The sequence below is a fragment of the Corvus brachyrhynchos genome, unplaced genomic scaffold (assembly GCF_000691975.1).
Source record: "Corvus brachyrhynchos isolate BGI_N302 unplaced genomic scaffold, ASM69197v1 scaffold80, whole genome shotgun sequence".
NCBI lineage: Eukaryota > Metazoa > Chordata > Aves > Passeriformes > Corvidae > Corvus > Corvus brachyrhynchos.
The window spans coordinates 11,205,894-11,223,154 of NW_008236769.1; the positions used below are offsets into that span (position 1 = coordinate 11,205,894).

The window sequence follows — 17,261 nt, forward strand, 5'->3', positions numbered from 1 at the left end:
AGCAGGATCTCAGCAGAGCAACGGGATATAAGGTTAAGCACTCCTGCCTTCTAACCTGATGCCTCAAATTCCTCTCTGAGGGCAGAGCACAGCCCAGCACCCTCACTGAAGCATTCCCTGAAGCAGCCTGTCCTGGGGGTCAGGGCTCCAGCAAGGTCAGGTGGGGATTTACAGGGTGCTGCAGGAACTGCTTAAACAGGAGCTCCTGGAAGCACTAACCACCCCAAGGGGCACAGCACTTGTGTCTCCACTCCCACTGCTGCTCAGTGCATTATTCACCCTTTCTCATTAGTCCACTTTTTACCTCTCTTTTTACACTTGCTGGTGAGAAGCTGCTGGTGCAGGAACACTTCACACTATGTGAAGGATGTAAGGTGTCGATACAGGCCAACAGCCTCCCTCAGGACCTTGAGGTATTTCCATGTCACATGGGGCTCTGGTGTGGAGAGCACCAAATCAGATGGGGTTAAAAGACAGCTGATTTCAAATGGGCGTTTTTGGTGCCTTCTAGAAGCGTGTACTTAACCACACTCATTGCCTCACCACCCTTCCCCAGACCAACATTCCAACACATCTTCTGCTGATAGCTGGGCCAAGCAGGGCAGCTGGCTGCTCATGCTGACCCCCACCTCCTCAGGGTCACAGGAGCTCACCTTGCTTGAGGCTTTCACCCTCTCATTTCTGAAGGAGTGGGAGGGAGGAAAGAGCAGTGGGACCCTACTCCACCATCCTGCACTCATCAAATCTTTGTCAAATCTATCTTCATATAGAAAGCATTTCAATTGCATTTTTTTTAAAATCACAGGTAGACACCTTAGTTACACACAAATATCACAGGTCATTTATACAGGAGGGGCACCAGGCAGCCTGGTGTGTGCCCCATCAGCTCTTTGGCCAGCACTGGCACAACCCCATGCCTGCTTAGCTTCTTGGTTCCTGCTGCAGCCAGACTTCCTTCAGCCCCATCCCCAAATTCCCCTGCACAGCCCAAAATGGCACACCTGAACAGAACAGTTGTCACTTTCTCAGCTCCACAGTAGTCTGGACTTGGGCAATACCCAGTTACCTTCTCTGCCGAGACAAGATGCTACACCATGGGAACAGTGCCTTGATGGCAGCGAGGGCAAGGTGATGTCATCTCCCTCCAGCTGTGCCCCCACAGCCCTCCCTGGGTTGTGCCAGCTGCAATTTAAAGGAGCCAACCACCTGCACCCACCATCTGGGCCCCGGGCTGGGAAGAGAGCCACAGGCACCCAGACCAGCTCTGGGAGCAGCCCCACTGTGACTGGGGTCACTGGTCCCACTCACAAAGCCCTGTTTCTTTCCTGCCCAGTGCAAAGCAGGAAGGAGGTCTCAGACCATGCTGCAACAGGGTAGGGTCTCCATCTCTCTTAGGACTCACAAGTGGGGAGGTGAGAGATGCTCAAATCTTGGACCAGTTGATCCCAGCTCATACAACAGGGAAAACAAGCAAAGAAAGGAGCTCAGACACCCACAGAACAATCAGCCCTCTATCTATCACTACATCTCAGGGAAATTCAGACCTCCAGAGAGGCATGCAAAGGTCCACAGACAGTCAAGGAAAAAATATCACCTACCAAGAGAAAGTGGGACCCGGTGGGATGTGAAGTGACTCATGCACACACAGCTGAGCACACTCTAACAGAGCATCCTACTCCTCTTTCCCACCACCTGAGCTTGCCCTCAGTGGCGCAGATCTAATTCAGTGATTCTCAGCTCCTCTTCTGACCTCAGCATTGAGCACCTGCTCCACCTTCTGCAAGGCTTGTTCTTACCTCCCCAGGTGGAAGGACAGGGCTTGTATCACTCCCAATGGCAGCAGGCAGATGGGAAGCAGGCATCTCTGGAGGAAAAGGGATCTTCCTTTGATCCTGGCTGCTGTCATAAGGGGCGTCTCTATCCTCCAGTCTCTCTCTCCTGAGCAGTCCATTTACCGATTATCAGAGCCCACTTTTCCCCTATTCCAATCACAGTCAAACACAAAAATGGTTCTTGAACCATCAGTTCAATGTCACTCAGAGCCTGTGACACAGGCCAGACCAGCTGAGTGCCTCTAATCACCAAGCTTGGCCCCAAAAGCACCATGCAACTGCCCTTCTTGCTTCTTCAAGAATCTCTTCTATTAAAGACTGGTCATTGAAAGGCATTTCAGCTCCAGCAATAACATCATCACTTTCCCCTGTGGCACCTGGGAGGTTTTACACTTTTTCAGGGCCAGTCTTCTTGCAAGAGAGACACTCCAAAATAAACAGGTCACAGGTGGTGCCTGGTGGTCTGCTTAGCACAAGGGGGACGGGTCTCTGACAGCCCAAGAGGTTTATGCCATGTGCAAGCCAGGAATGGAGAGGATGGCTCTGGAGCACTTGCCACTGAGCAGAGAGGATCTGGAAAGGGGAATAAGGTAGAATTTGTTTTAAAGAAACACCAAGGCAAATTTATGGACTAGACCAGGGTGTTCGAGAGAATCAAGTCTGTGGCTGAGACTAGGAACCAGTGTGGGGTGCAGGCAGGCCTTCCCCTCCCACACAAGATCCATCCTTTGATAACCAGGTACGGAATCCCCTAAACTCTCAGCATGGTGACAGGTCCTGGGGACAGTGGAAAAAACTGATGAGCAGAACCACCTCATCACCCAAAGAATGGGCGACAACTTATTTTGTGAACTGTTTTGAGGTTTTGTTTTGTTGCACCTACACACACCGGTTGCATGGCACCACGCCCCCTCCTTCAAAATGTCAGTCTTCAACTCCTAACAATAACCACTGAGGGGGAAAATAGTGTGTGCTGGCCAGGGTAACTCCTGTGCAGTGGGGACTGCACTGGTCTGGCCTTTCTCCTCAACTCAGGTTGCACCCACCTTGTCCTAAGTTTCTTGCTGGTGGTATCTCCTTTGATAGACAGTGGGCAAATATTAATTTTTACCTCTGTGGTTTCCAGGTGACTCTCTCAGGGAAAGTTTACTGGAGCTTTAATCTTCCTGAAATGGCAGCAAGACTGAATAACCACTTCCTCTTAGCACTGCTGAGGAACTTGAAATGTGGAGTTGTTGCAAAAGGGTGTGAGGACACTCTCCCCTCCTGCCTCTGCCGTACTCTCCTGCGTGCACTAATGTCACTTGTTACACACACTGGGCAGTAACAAGGTTGGGAAACACTTGAGCAGTAAAAGCCACTCTGACAGCCTGAAAAGGCGGGCAAGTGATACCTTTTACTCTTCCCTGCAGTCAGCTTATGCCTTTGTGTCCCCAGCAGCTGCAAACAACCTCTATCAGGCAGTCACCAAAATCTATACCTGGACCTCTTTCATAGCCTGGGCAATTGAGAGATTTTGAGCCAAGCCCCAAAAGGATGCCTGCACTATATGTACTTGCAAGTATTTCTGTTTTGCTGCAATAATGCAAAAACAAATAGCAAGAACAGACAATAACTTGCAACAGGTGTTCACGAAACTGATCTCTTAGGTTGCTTCTGTAACCAGAGGGACACATAACGTTCCCAGCACCCACAGAAAAGGACCCCAATGCCTATAATAAGAAGCTGGGTTTGTGTAACTCTTCAGCAGTTCTGAATCTTTGAGCAGCCTTCAACAAGCAGGGGTTCGTATTGTTATAAGGCTTAGTAACAAAATGGCTCATGTTTGACTGACTTTCAAAGTTCCAGTCTCCTCTATGCAGCTTTCTACTTAAGGAAGGCAGAGGGCTGCTGACTCGTTTAAGCTCTCCTTGTCACTTGCTAAGTGACAACACAGGGGCAACCCTGAAGTGTTTCTAGAGATGGTGCTAACACAAACCAGAACAAGCTTTGTGCAAAGAGTGCAACTGTTTTGATATCATTCCAATGAGACAACCCTGTGATGTTATGGAAAAAGCCCTGAGCTGGATACACTAAAAATCTTGCCTCAGATCACCTGTACAAACTTTGTATTGTCACAGGCTACAGACTCCATTGAGGCTCTCCTTTCCATAGTTTTCCATATTATTGAACTGTTATCCTCCCCTGGTTGTGTACCCAAGTTCTCTTAGCCAGTTTTTGCCGGGACCAGCAAATTACCTCCACTGGCATTTTTTGGCAGCCACAGATTTGATGTTCCCAGGCTGAAGAGGCTACTCTGGGGCTTGATGCACTGCTGTAGTTTAAGGCTGTGCCCACATTCAGAGATAACAAATAATTACAATGACCATGCAACTTTTTAAGTGCACTATATAAATAAAACACAAATCCCCACCACCTTTGAAAGCTTTATTGACTAAAAAATCCCAGCTATAGAATACAGAGCAAGTCTCCAGTACACCCAGCCCCATCCCATTACTTGTCCACTAACAGGATGTGGTTCAAAATATGCCTTACTCAATATATATCAACACATCATTAACACCTATTTCCAAGTAGGCATGGTTTGAACAGTGAAAGTTCAGCTCCAAAGAGTTTTGGGAGCACTTGTAGTGGCAACACAACCTGCAAGTCACCAACAAGATCTTGAGGGCTTCAATGCACCAAACCAGTACAACCTGTAGCTACACAGTTGTTCATATTGGTGCAATTACTCCAGTTCCTGATGCAATGGCTCATGAGTCAAGATGAGTCTGATCTACACAAGGGGCTGACAGTCAAGGCAGGTAACAAATTCAGACCCCAGGGTAAGCAGATCCTTCACATTTGGAAAGCCGAATCTCTTCCAAGTAACATTTGTGGACTACAGGTTTGGAAAATACCACTTTGTGTGTCCTGAAGTTTGGGATTTCCACTCCAGCTCTTTGCAAGTGAGAGGTCAAAGAGGGAAAAGCATAATATAAACACAGCAAAAGGCTATAACAGCTTATGGATTTGGAAGCCAAGACTGACCATAAAGGAAGGGACTTTTAGGAAATAAATAAAAGTAGAATAGCTTTTAATCATCCATTAAATCAATAATGGAAAATTCTGCATGCATGCAAGAGTACTTCAGAGAAAAGGACAAGGGCATGGAGCCAGTACTAAAGGAAACACAAAGAAACTTACTGGAACTTCTGAACGAAGACAACAGGTCTAGGCATGAATTATTTGCCTAAGCCAAATTTATGACTGCCACAGTCAATGGAAAGTTTTCAAATCCACAGAAAAACTGAACTTGGGAAGAGGAAGGTTTGAAGATCATGTAGTCCAACATCCCCTACTCAAAGCAGGGTCAGCTAGAGCAGGCTGCCTGGGGCTGTGACCAGTTTGGTTCTGACCATCTCAAGGATGAAGGGTCCACAACCTCTCTATGCAACCTACTCCTGGTTCCATCACCCTCACAGTAGAAAAGGTTTTCCTTACATTTAAATGGAATTTTGTATTTCAACTTGTGCCCCCTTGCTCTCTTGTTTTGTCATTGGATACCACTGAGAAAAGTCTGGATCCATCTTCTATACTACCCCCACATCAGGTATTTATACGCATTTGGAAGATCCCCCTGAGTCTTCTCTTCTACAGGTTGGGCAGTCCCAGCTCTCACCTCTCCTTGTTTGATGGATGCTCCAAGGCCTGAACCATCCTGGTGGTCCTTCGCTGGACTCTCTCCATGTCTGTCTCATCATACTGGGGAGTCCAGAACCAGACTGGTCCAGATGTGCGTCACTGAAGCTGAGCAGAGGGGAAGGATCCCCTCCCTTGACCTGGTGGCAGTGCTCTGCCCAACAGCTGCCACCTTTAGTACATGGCACACACCACTGGCTCATGTTCAACTTGCCTGCCAAGACCCCTGGGTTAACTTGAGCTTGAGCTATTTGGCACTGGTCAAGGAAAGGAGAAAGGAGTCTGTTTTTTGTCCTGCCCCTCCTCTCTGACCCAAATCCTGAAAGGGATTTGATGTACTTTATTTATTAACCATCACATTCAAAGTATTCAAGATCTACAAGTAAATAAATACCCCATGAAGGTACAGGGGAGACACCTAAAACCTCAGCTAAAACACCAGACAAAGACCCTTATCTCAGAATCAGTGCTGAATAATCAGAAAAATGGCACATTTAGCACGGCTTTTAGAACAAGCACTTCTGCAAGTGTTTATAAGAAAGATGACACAGTCCGTTGTTGGCAGGGATGGAGGGTGAAGAGGAAGGAAAGAAATCTTCCACTTAATTTTGGCAGACTATAGAAATTCCTCAATTCAAATGCACAGGCTTGTTTTGAAAAATCAGCTAACAGACTGGTAGAAAGAGAGAGAAACTTGAAAACCTGGGAGGTCTAATGCAGGAACCCATTTTACAGCTACGGTTCCCTAAATCACAGCAAGTTAAATCCTGATAGAACAGTTTCACTATACATACATTAGACTGTCTCTCTTGCCTGGCTGAATGTTGATCAGAGCTATCCCTTCTTTCCTGACTTCATGGTCCACGACATCTGTATTTTTTTTGCAGCTTGTGCAGGTTTTATGGTAAGCCTGGGGTACAGCAATTGTTTCTATTCTTTTATCACATCTGATTTCCTAATGGCTCAACTGGATGAGATTTCTAAACCTCTTTCTTTGTAGCTGCTCTCCCGTTTTGTGAAGACTGTGAATCTCATCAGACCATGCACAAAACTATGGCGCGATACCACGGAAATCCCCCACACTCATTGTCAGTGCTCGGAGCATTCCCTCCTCTGTCTTACAGCACTGATGCTGCTCCAATGTTCACAAAGGTGAGGCAACAGTGGCACTGACTAAAACCAAGCAACCGTTTTGGAAACTCTCCCATGAGCTTGTGAGTGCATCACAAAAGTGACCTGCACGAGGGCTGTCCTGAGATGCTGATCTATGTCTACTGAAGAACTAGAGTATGACCAAGCATAAAACACTAAATTTCTAAGTTTCTAAGCCAGGACCTGAATTGCTAGTACTTGAAGTGAAGAAAAGGGCATTGATTCACTGCTGACATGACTGCATTTCTGATCTCAATATGACAGTGAATCTGCATATAATGACATCAAACTTCAGCATGTCCTTCTGAAACTCGCATGGGTCCCTATGGCATTTAGGACCCTGATATTAAACTGAAAGAGGAAAAGAAAAGGAAGGACTTGGACTCTGACTGAGAGAAAAGGACTAAAATCTGACACAAGTGCAGAATTCCTGCTGTACCAAAGCCAGCTGTAACAGAGCAGAAAACACAACAAGCACAAGTGATAGCAAGGGACCATGAATTTAAACTAGGGATTCATGGGATACACTAGGTTTTTCAAAGTAACTAGGCTGCTGCTAATGATCAAAAAGTTTATAATAAAAAAACTGGTTGAATTTTTTAAATTCCCAAAGAGACTCAATCTTGTTTGGGAAGTAATGGATAAAACTCCAAGAGCCCAGAAAGAACTCAATTTCATCTTAAAAAAGAAAACAAACTAACTTCAATCTCCCCTCAAAGGAACAAGCAGATGATTTTTAAGTGCCTACCTGACAATAAAGAGATGATTTATTCTTGACAAATTCATGGTGGCTGCTACTCATGGTTAAACTGCTAACTGTTTCCTCCTTTTTCAGCATAACAACAGCCCTGGTGAACAGAAGAAAAACAGTAGATATTGTGAAAGATAATGGGAGTTTCAATGCCTTTTTCACATGACATTTCAGAAAATAAACTCTGAAAAACATTATCTTCAGGGATGCAAAAACTGATGTGGGAGAATATACCAGCAAGGCTCCTTAAATATTGGTCCTGGATATAACAATGAGATATTTGCACTACTGCTTGGGGATGGGACAGAGAAGATGTATTAAATACACAGGCAGATCCCAAATGTAAATAAGGTGCCAATGCATAGGTAAAAGGAATCAAAATAGTTTAGCAAATAGATGGTTTGAAAAAAAGCTGGCAATTCAGCACGTACAGATGCAAATTTACATTGTTTGAGGACAACAAAATGCACAAATATGTGACAAGGAATCACTAATGGGCTAGTTCCTCAAAAAGGATCAGAGCCACAGGCTTCTGTGAATAAGCCAGACATGGAAGTGCAGAGGATAGAGAAGAGCTGTCAGTTGGATGTGAAGAAATCCCTCTGCTCTGCTTGGGGTTAACGAAGCGCAGCTGAAATAGTGCACTGTGCTTTGAAAATTATACATCAAGAAAAACATGGGGAAAAATAATAATAATAACAAAATGGGACTAAGAGCCACAGGACTTCAACAAAACAGTATAAAATATGACAGCAGAGCAGAAGATTGAGGGAACATCACTGGCTACATCATTGCAGGAGGCAAGGAAACCATGCAGCCTGCCTCCAGTCTTTTCAGTACAGCAAATTTCATTTGTTTCCCTGACTACCCTGATTAGAAAACTCCATGCAGTGTCCAGTTGGTCCCTAAAAAAAACGTTACCCTGTTTTCCTGTCACTGTGCTGTGTACTGCCCTCCCACAAGGAGCCTTTGCAGCCTGTGGAGCCTGCTGCAGCTCTCTGTCAGCTGGCAGCCCTGCCCTGCTCTGTGGGAGCATCTCCATGCACTCAGGAACATAGGCACTAGCAGCTGCCTCCTGCCAACCTACCCTCCTCAGACACAAGGTGCATCATGCAGTACCTTTGCAACAAACCAAAGAGAAACAGCGCCGTGCCCCCCCTGCCACAGCTGCTCACTACATTGCCTGCAAAGAATCTCCAAAATCCATGTATGTATATGCAGCAGGAGAGTGTACATATGAGCATGTGTGCATGTACATCTGGTGGTAGGACAGGAACCCTTCCTGCTGCAGGGCAATGCTCTAAGAGACAGGCTGTTCAGGGATACCTCTTCCATTCTGTCCTGGTGAAGTTTTTCCACTACATAGAGAAATCCTGACACGGGCTCAGCTGACTGTCTGGAAGGAGACCTGAAACTCACTCACCTGACCTCCAGATGGGCCCACTCTTAAGCTTAACCTTCTGGTTCACACAGGCTCTTTCTTTCTCTGTTTTATCTCCCCTGGTAGAATCAGAAGTTCAACTGAGGTTGAATTTCAATAAAAGCTTGTTGGTTCTGCTAAGTTAGCTTGCTCCAAAAACACCAGCCTTTCAAAACTCCCAGCTATCTCCAGGCCAGGAATTTTCAATTCTTTCAAACATCTCATCCTGCTTTCATTGATTCCTCAAATATCTTTATTTGGAAATTACTTGGTTCCATGGAAATTACTTGGTCCTGTGAAGTGCGTGTCTGGGAGCTGCATCACTTGCACGCATCCTCTAAGCCAAGGACACAAAAGACAGACAAAAAATTCTGCATCCCCATTACACTAGTCAGGACCAGAGAAATTATAAAAGCCATGATTCTTCCAGCTTCCTAAAGCCTTCAGCTACACAGATCCAAGTTGTGCTCTCATGAAACTGCATGTTTAGAAGAAGCTGAAACCCCTTTGCCAGCTCTTCAGTTCCTCTTTGTGCCCACCTTCTCCCTTCTCTACCCTTCCAGGCTTAACCTTTTGTTCCTTTTTTCTTGGCTCCTGCACAAGCCTTTCCACTAAGCACCACCACCTTAGGGATGACTGAAATACGGTCTCCCATTGTTGGACTCAGTGATTGTGTCATTTGATCAGTTTACACTTTCCTGCTCCTTGACACAGTGGTAATGGAGTCACCTCAATGTATTTAATCTGGGCTGGGCTTTAATCAGCACCAGTGAGTAATGCAAAACAATTGGAAACTAGAAAGGGAAAAAAAAAAAAAAGTACACTCCCTGTGCCACCCCTCTATGTGTAATAAAAAAATCCCTGATCCCAGTGAACAAAGTTCTTGGATTTTTAATGCCTGGATCCAATTTCTCAGGCTCCTTTTTCTAGATGTCAGCCTCACAGCAGCAGGCTTTAATAAGAGTCTCATAGTGCTTAAAGCTCCTTCTGCTGCATTAAAACACAGCTGAGACTCGAGTAACATCCAAGAAATCTCCACTGCCAGGGACTGCTCAGCAGCTCCAGCAGAGCAGTGATGGGGTTTCACTGCCCACAGTGTGGGTGGAATGGGTCAGCGTGCAGCAGGATGCAGGCAAGCCTACAGCAGCAGAATATGGGCCAGCTTTGGAGCTTCCCAGTAACACCAGCTCGTCCAATTTGGTGTTGCTAAGAGTGCCAAGCATTGCTGCAAAAAAAGACAGCATAGAAAGGTACTGAATTTATAAGCAAAAAGATGAGTGGAAGGGTTGATGTGGAAGAAAGGCCGAGAAAGCAATACTGTCTTTGGCAGCGCTGGTGAGAACTGCACATCTGGCTTCACCTCCTGCTTCCCTGCAATGTGTCCCTGCAAGGTGGAGGCGGCTGTGCGAGCAGGGAACAGCCAGGGTGCTGCAGACACACTGCTACAGCCACTTCCCAGCTAAGGGGAGGTGCCTCTGGCTGCAGCCGGGTGCTCTGGCTTCAAAGGCAGAGGTATCACGTACCCGAAACCAGAAGACATTTGCCACAGGGCTGTCTCTTCTGATAGAAAAGAGAACACTTGCAAGGGCTGAGAAAAGTAAATAAAAAGGGCTGGGGGTCAACATAAAAGGCAGAAAACCAAGGGGATTTTGTCTGATAACAATGAGAGGAATGCCAGGCAAAATTTCCTAGGAAAAGAATAAAAATCAAGTGTAACAGAAGAAAACATGATGAATACTTAACACTGGCTTTGCATCACAGCCCAAATACAATGCAATTCCACACAGAGATACAGCAGAGGGGCTGGAGGGGAATAGAGTCCAGCAGAAATGGAAGTTAAACACCAGACTAAAGTCTGATGTTATCTTTGATATTATTTCAGGACAAGGGTTATAGTAAATGCTATCTTTCACTAGACGAACTAATACCTTGGATAGAAGTCCAGACTTGAGTCCATAGAAGGGCAGTGGAGCTGGTGAAGGGTCTGGAGCACAAATCTGATGAGGAGCAGCTGAGGGAGCTGGGTGTGTTCAGCCTGGAGAAAAGGAGGCTCATGGGGGCCTTATCACTCTCTTACAACTGCCTGAAAGGAGATTGTAGCCACGTGCAGGTCAGCCTGTTCTCCCAGATAAACAGTGACAGGACAAGAGGACACAGCCTTAAGCCACACCAGGGGAGGTTTAGGTTAGGCATTAGGAGGAATTTCTTCACAGAAAGGGTGATTAGACATTGGAATGGGCAGCCCAGGGAGGTGGCGGAGTCTCCATCCCTGGAGGTGTTTAAGTTAAGACTGGACGTGGCACTCAGTGCCATGGTCTGGTTGACATGGTGGTGCTTGGTCATAGGTTGGACTCTTATCTAAGAGGTCTTTTCCAACCTACTTGACTGTGATTCTGTGAAAACAGCTATCCCTCCACTTCAGCTTGGTCTGAAATAGTATTTTATTATTTTCCACATAATAAATGCAGCCTGTGCCATCTTTCTGGGACAGCAGAATTTGCTTTACTTGTGGCAAGGCTGAAAAATTACTTAAATTTTCCTTCCATTTTTTCCAAAAAGAAAAAGAACAACTGTTCGGAGTAAGACTAGTGCTTCAAAACATCTTAAGTTTACTTTAAAAAATTCATTAAAAGCTTCAACAATAGTACTGAAGTTATTTTCTTATATCACCTTCCAGAGCCTTCCTGAACAGCTACCTTCCTTAGCATACATGTGGACTTTCCAGTAGACCTGAAAAGAAACCTGGCATCTAAAGTTTTCATAGGATCAATTATATCAGCACTTATCATTGACCTTTAAAGTTTCTTTTTGCTTCTGCATTCCCCAAACCCCAAAAAGTAGTTCAAACTAGTAAAGCCAATGGTGAAACTCCTCAGTTGCTGCAAAACTCCCAGCTCTTTCCATTCCTTAAGTGTAATTTTGGGAAGGCTTTTGAAATCGAATTCAATGCATGCAACACAGATTGGACTGCCAGGATCAGTTGCCTGTTTTGTTTCAGCTCCTCTTCTTATAATCAGAAGAAGAAAGTGATTTGCTTTTGTAATACTGGGAATTACTGATACTCTGAAGGAGAGCTCAGGTTGTTTTCCTTTGGAATCAGAACAAAAAACAATTTTTGAGAACATTTTCCTTTCCGTTTCTTAGAGTTGTCTCATTTGGGAGGGGAGAGAGAGAAGGAAGAAAAACAGGCATGGAACTTGGAGAGGACCAGTAACTGTAACTTACAACAATATAAACCCGTCCTCTCCCTCTCCAGCTAGTCAGCTTCTCTAAAAATCACAGGTCCTTAACTGATATGGATTGGCACACCACTCCAAACACAGTCTGAGTTGGTGCTTTTAGGCAGAGGATGTCTTGTGAGTCATTGGGGAACCTTAAGTCCTTGTCTGTATCCAGGTTAGTTTTAAGCTCCCTGAACAAACCAGGGCAGGGATCAGGTGCCACGACAAAGACAAAAAGAAGCTGGGAATTAGAGAGAGAAACCAAAGACTCTGTGCTATCTTATAAATCCATATCTCATCACCACTGTACAGCTTGGGCTGCCTTCCAATAAATTACATAAAGACAACATACAAAATACATAGGAAGGGAACCAAGTAGAGAGATACAGAAAGGCTTTCACCTAAGGAAAGATTAAATAAGCTCAAATCTAAGTAGAAGGAAGCAGGAAGAAGTTAAGAAACTTAAGTAGAAGGAAGAAAAAGGACTGATGGGTGAAGTTTATCAAACCAGGAGTGAGCAATGTGGTGAATGGATGATTAGTATGTGCTGCTTTTCATAATGCAGGGATTCAGTGTCAAGTGAAAAGAAATCCCCAAACAAACCCAAACCAAAAGGTCATTTCATATCAAAAGGTATAATCAGACTTGGGAACTCACTGCCATAGGATATTTTGGATGGCAAAAGGAAAAATGGGTTCAAAAATGATCAGATGAATTGAAGGAAGAAAGGTCTATTTGCTTTTAAGCACAAATGTGGATGACAACATCTGGCTCAGGAAGTCCTTAAATCACTAAGTGACAAAAGCCAACAGGGAATCCTCAGGGAAATAAAATTAGAAAAAGAACAAATACACTCATCAGTATACTGTTCATTACTGCCCTCTGTCAGAGGCTGCTCCCAGATTCTTTATCAGTTTTCATATTCTGGCACACACACAGAAAGGGAACAAAGCTCTGTACCTCTTCTTGTTCTGGAAGATTCCTCAGAAATTCCATCTTGGCCTCAGGGTTTGTATAGTTGATTTTAGTCCTGTTCACTCTAGCTCTATCTGGGAAACTGATATATGAGAGGTAAGAAATCAGATTAGTAGGTAACACAATTCATTTTGATGACTGTAAATTATCTGCTGGTACTCATGTAATACCACTACAGCCCAGCTACCTGAAGGACACACTGAAATTATGTGTCCAAAATAGTGTAATGCTCTTCTGGATCCAGAGGTCTCTCTACCCAACTTATTTCTGTAAAACACACCAAAAGGTCCACGCCAACTAAAAGAATAGACATCCCTATGGTACAAAGCAAGAAGTTGTTGGTTTCTGGCCATTCATCTACTTTTCCTCCTTCCTTTAAAATCCCTCAAAGAATTCTGATATTTATTAGAAACAACCCAAGACCTGAAAAATTACCAGTTAGATTTTCTTTATTGCAGACCACCTTCAGCTAGCTTGTTCAGCAGAAGAAACATTTTGGATAGTGTTTGCCATTCAGCAGAGTGGTTCCTGGCACTATCAGCACAAAGCAAGGAGACCAAAACCTCCAGTTTTGTACCACTGCTTTTTAAAGGGACCTTTTTGAGGAATTAACTGTAATAGCTTTACTCTAAACACATCTTTTGGTGCTTGGAAGTAGTACCCTTTACAACAAGTATACTTTGACTACAGTCTGGTTATCATAGAGTGGTTTAGGTTGCAAGAGATCTTAAAGACTACACAGTTCCAAAACCCCTGCCACAGGCAGGGATACCTTCCACTAGACCAGCTTGCTCAAAGCCTCATCCAGTCTTGAACACTCTCAGGGAGGGGGCACCCACCACTTCTCTGGCCAATTACATATCTTGATATCTCTAAAAAAAGACAGAAGAGCTCAAAGATATCCGTGGCACAACACATCCCTCTCCACCCATTTAACAGAGCTGTTACAGAGTCGCTGAATGGACTAAAGGAATCTAAACCTAAAATTTTTAGTATGTTTCCACATCCTTCACCCTCAGGATTTTTTCTGTGAATGCCCACTGAATAACCTGGAGGAAGACACATGTATTGTGGTTTTCCACCTCTGCAGCAAAGTGAAATTCCCTTTGGTTAACCACCTGCTAGCTGTATAACATGGCATTTGCTTCACAGTGAAGCTTAACCAAAAGGCACACAGACAGCACAGCTGTTGGGTTCACACAACTCCACTACTGGAGATTTTTACTGTTGAAAATCCAGGCATTTTGCATCTATTTTTTTTAAAAAGGAGCTGCTTTTTGCAGTTCTCTAAACATGCCCTCACTTTACCCCACCAGTTTTGCCCAAGTACTTTTGACCGTGACATGCAGGCGCACAGAACGTTCACTTCCTTCTTCGGCTCACTGAAATTCCCTGATTTCATCATGCGCAGCCCGCTGTGACAGCCAGGACATGGCACAGGAAGCCAAGAAGCTCCCTTGTTAACGACAGCCTGAGGACAACCAGCTGCCTGGGAAATAACAAGAAACACTTTAATTTATTCAAACAAGATTTGCAAGCAGCCATGCACGTGCGTGCACATAGAACACACATATTTATTATGAAACCTGGAGGGGACAGATAGAAGAAGTGTTTACTGCCACAGCTACAACCTTTTCCTAGAACATTGTGTTTTTAAACTTTCCACATCACAAAAACTTGCTGAAATAGGGAGCTCTCACCCCATCCAGCTTAACTTTTATTTGACCATGGGTTTTCAAACAATCCCAGGAATGAAAGTGCAGCACTAGAATCCCATCAGTCACTTCAATACCATAATGCCTCCATGTTACTTAAACTGACACGTATTACATCTGTAGTAAACAGGTTAAAAAATCCTTCCAGAGATTAGAGGAATTGCTTCAATTGATGTATTTCAGTACTGACCTGGAGAAAGCACCAATAACATCAGGAACTGAAATACTGAAACAAGGGCTGAGGAAACCTAAGGGTTGGGGTGGGGTTTTTTTGTTTGGTTGGTTTTTTGTTGCTTGGGGGGTTGGGGGGTGTTGTCCCATTTAAAAAACTTGAAACACATCTGCACAGCAAATCAGAAGAGCAGGAGGAAGTCTTGAGGTGTTCACCTTTAAAAAGCAAACTACGATCCACAGGAACCTCATGCAGAAATACCATCTGCTTGTTACTACCCTGCTACCTACTGCTGAGTAGCTCTGCTCATGTCTGCTCAGAGAAATCAGGAACAAAATCTCAGCAGCATTACTGAAGGGAACACAGGGGCCATATACAGCTCTTCATCCCTGGAAGATAAAGTGCACATCTGGAAGTGGTCCAAAGAGCACTGCTAAACACACCAAGGCAACACAACACAGCAGGGGCAGTTTCATTCATTCAGAGAGCTAACCAAGCCTCCTCCTCTCACCACCCTCCTCTGATTATATAGGAACAGGAGAGGATTTCCCACATTTCCTGCAAAGGGACGCGGAATGTCACTCAAATCTGTTCCCAAGGTAGGATAGCTAATGTACAAAATAAAATCCCTGCATGTTAAAGGCTGTTACAAAACCATCAACATTCACGTAACCCCAAAGGACTGGCGTCACCCTGTATAACCCCGGGGACTCACAAGCAATGCGGAAATTCCATCCTTAAGTCATTGACTACGACATCCTTTGGCAGTTTTCATCACTAGTACTTCACATCAGAAAGAGAAAAAAATCTTTCATCTCACAGAGTGGCCCATTTTATGGCTTGCTACTTGAACTCTTACATGTACAGCTTTCTGGTTCAGTGTGCAGCCAGAGGGCCAAGAGGTTTTTTTGTCCTTTTAAAAGCAGCTTTTAAAATTCTTCTGGGTTTTCCCCCCAGTCTCCCCATCCAGAAACTGAATTATGTACCTGCGGTCAGAGCTGCCATGTGCCAGAGATCGCCTTGCAGTCATGTGGCCGGTCTTCCCCATCACACGGCCATGTGGGTTGTGTCACCTCTCATGAACAGATTTCTGGTGCTGCTTGTCCACTCTCTGTGACCAGGGAATGTTTATTGAAAAATGCAGGACCACATGCAGCAGAAGTACAAACCATGAATGAGCTTCAGATCATCTCTCTGAGATCATATTCAGACCATCCTTCTGAGCCTCAGAGGCAGAGGTGTGAAGGCTTTAGAGATGCAGGGCAGTGCTGAAGCATGAACAAATGACAGACCATGGCTGCTACATTCACTACATCAAACTGCCCTTCTTCCACACAAATCTCTTCTTTCTCCTGCCTCAGGATTCTCATACTTTCACATCGTTTCCTTTTTCACTCTGGCATGAGCCACTAGTTAAAGACAAAAATGTACATGGTAACAACCATCAACTCTGCAAAAAGTCAAGGGGAAGGATGAAGGGAAAAAAATAGGAAAGAATGTATTTTTTCTCCTCACATGCATCACAGCTCTTAAGCTTCTTTGCTCCACAAGTGTTAAATCCAATTGTTTTGGTCTTTTTCCTTACAAGCAGAAGAGAGAATAAGACTTTGGAGCTTGTGCAAGACACTGATAACTCTGGTGGAGATCCCAGAGCAATATGACACAGAGGTGAGCTCCCACCTGCTGCCAAGGTCACACAAGAGAGAGGGGAGATTGCAGTCACTGTGTGTAGAGAACATCGATCTCCAAACGTGCTCCAGCCCTGACAGAGTGAGGGCTGAAAGGCATACTCCAGGTCAGCAAGGTCAGTCCATGGGCTCACAGCTTATCACTGCTCATTACTGCCCTGGGAAGGCAAACCAAACCACCTCTCCCACCTGAGATCTTGCCTGTAACAAGCACCAGCAGGAAAGGCAGCCCTGAAACACCCACACGGCTTCCTTCCCATCTCCTGGAATGAGAGGAAAAAAAGTCATGGTTCCAAGAAGGTATAGAGAAACAACAAAATAGACACTGGAGGAGAGGAAATAAACTCCTTAATGGAAATCTAATTTATTCAGCATACTGGAAAAAAAATGCAGCATCACAGTGATCAGGCCTTACGAGATTATAGAAAAGGTATTGTTTATTATAGGTGTCATAGGTTAGCAAGCATAGTCCCGGAAGGGACGTCCTTGCTAAGGGGTGTTTACAGTTTCCTCTGGGAACTGACAGAACCTATCAGCTGGCCAGTTTGAATATGGACAATTCTCTAAGCCACTTAAAGTTGTGATCACCTCTGTTATCCACATTTAAGAATAGGCAAACTCCCCCTCCAAGCTCTCTCTCGTTTCCGGCGCTGG

General features: G+C 44.7%; 1 long non-coding RNA gene across 1 annotated transcript in view; it reads right to left on the reverse strand.

The window, feature by feature from the left end:
• The window catches only part of LOC108445071, a 22,995-nt gene extending 5,880 nt beyond the window's left edge, over positions 1 to 17,115 (reverse strand). Inside the window, exons 1-3 of the long non-coding RNA XR_001859816.1 lie at positions 13,018 to 17,115; positions 10,765 to 10,919; positions 7,414 to 7,513 (exon numbers count right to left, since the gene is read on the reverse strand). This is a non-coding gene — a long non-coding RNA (uncharacterized LOC108445071). The remainder of the gene's footprint in view (positions 1 to 7,413; positions 7,514 to 10,764; positions 10,920 to 13,017) is intronic.
• Positions 17,116 to 17,261: the final 146 nt, after the last annotated feature.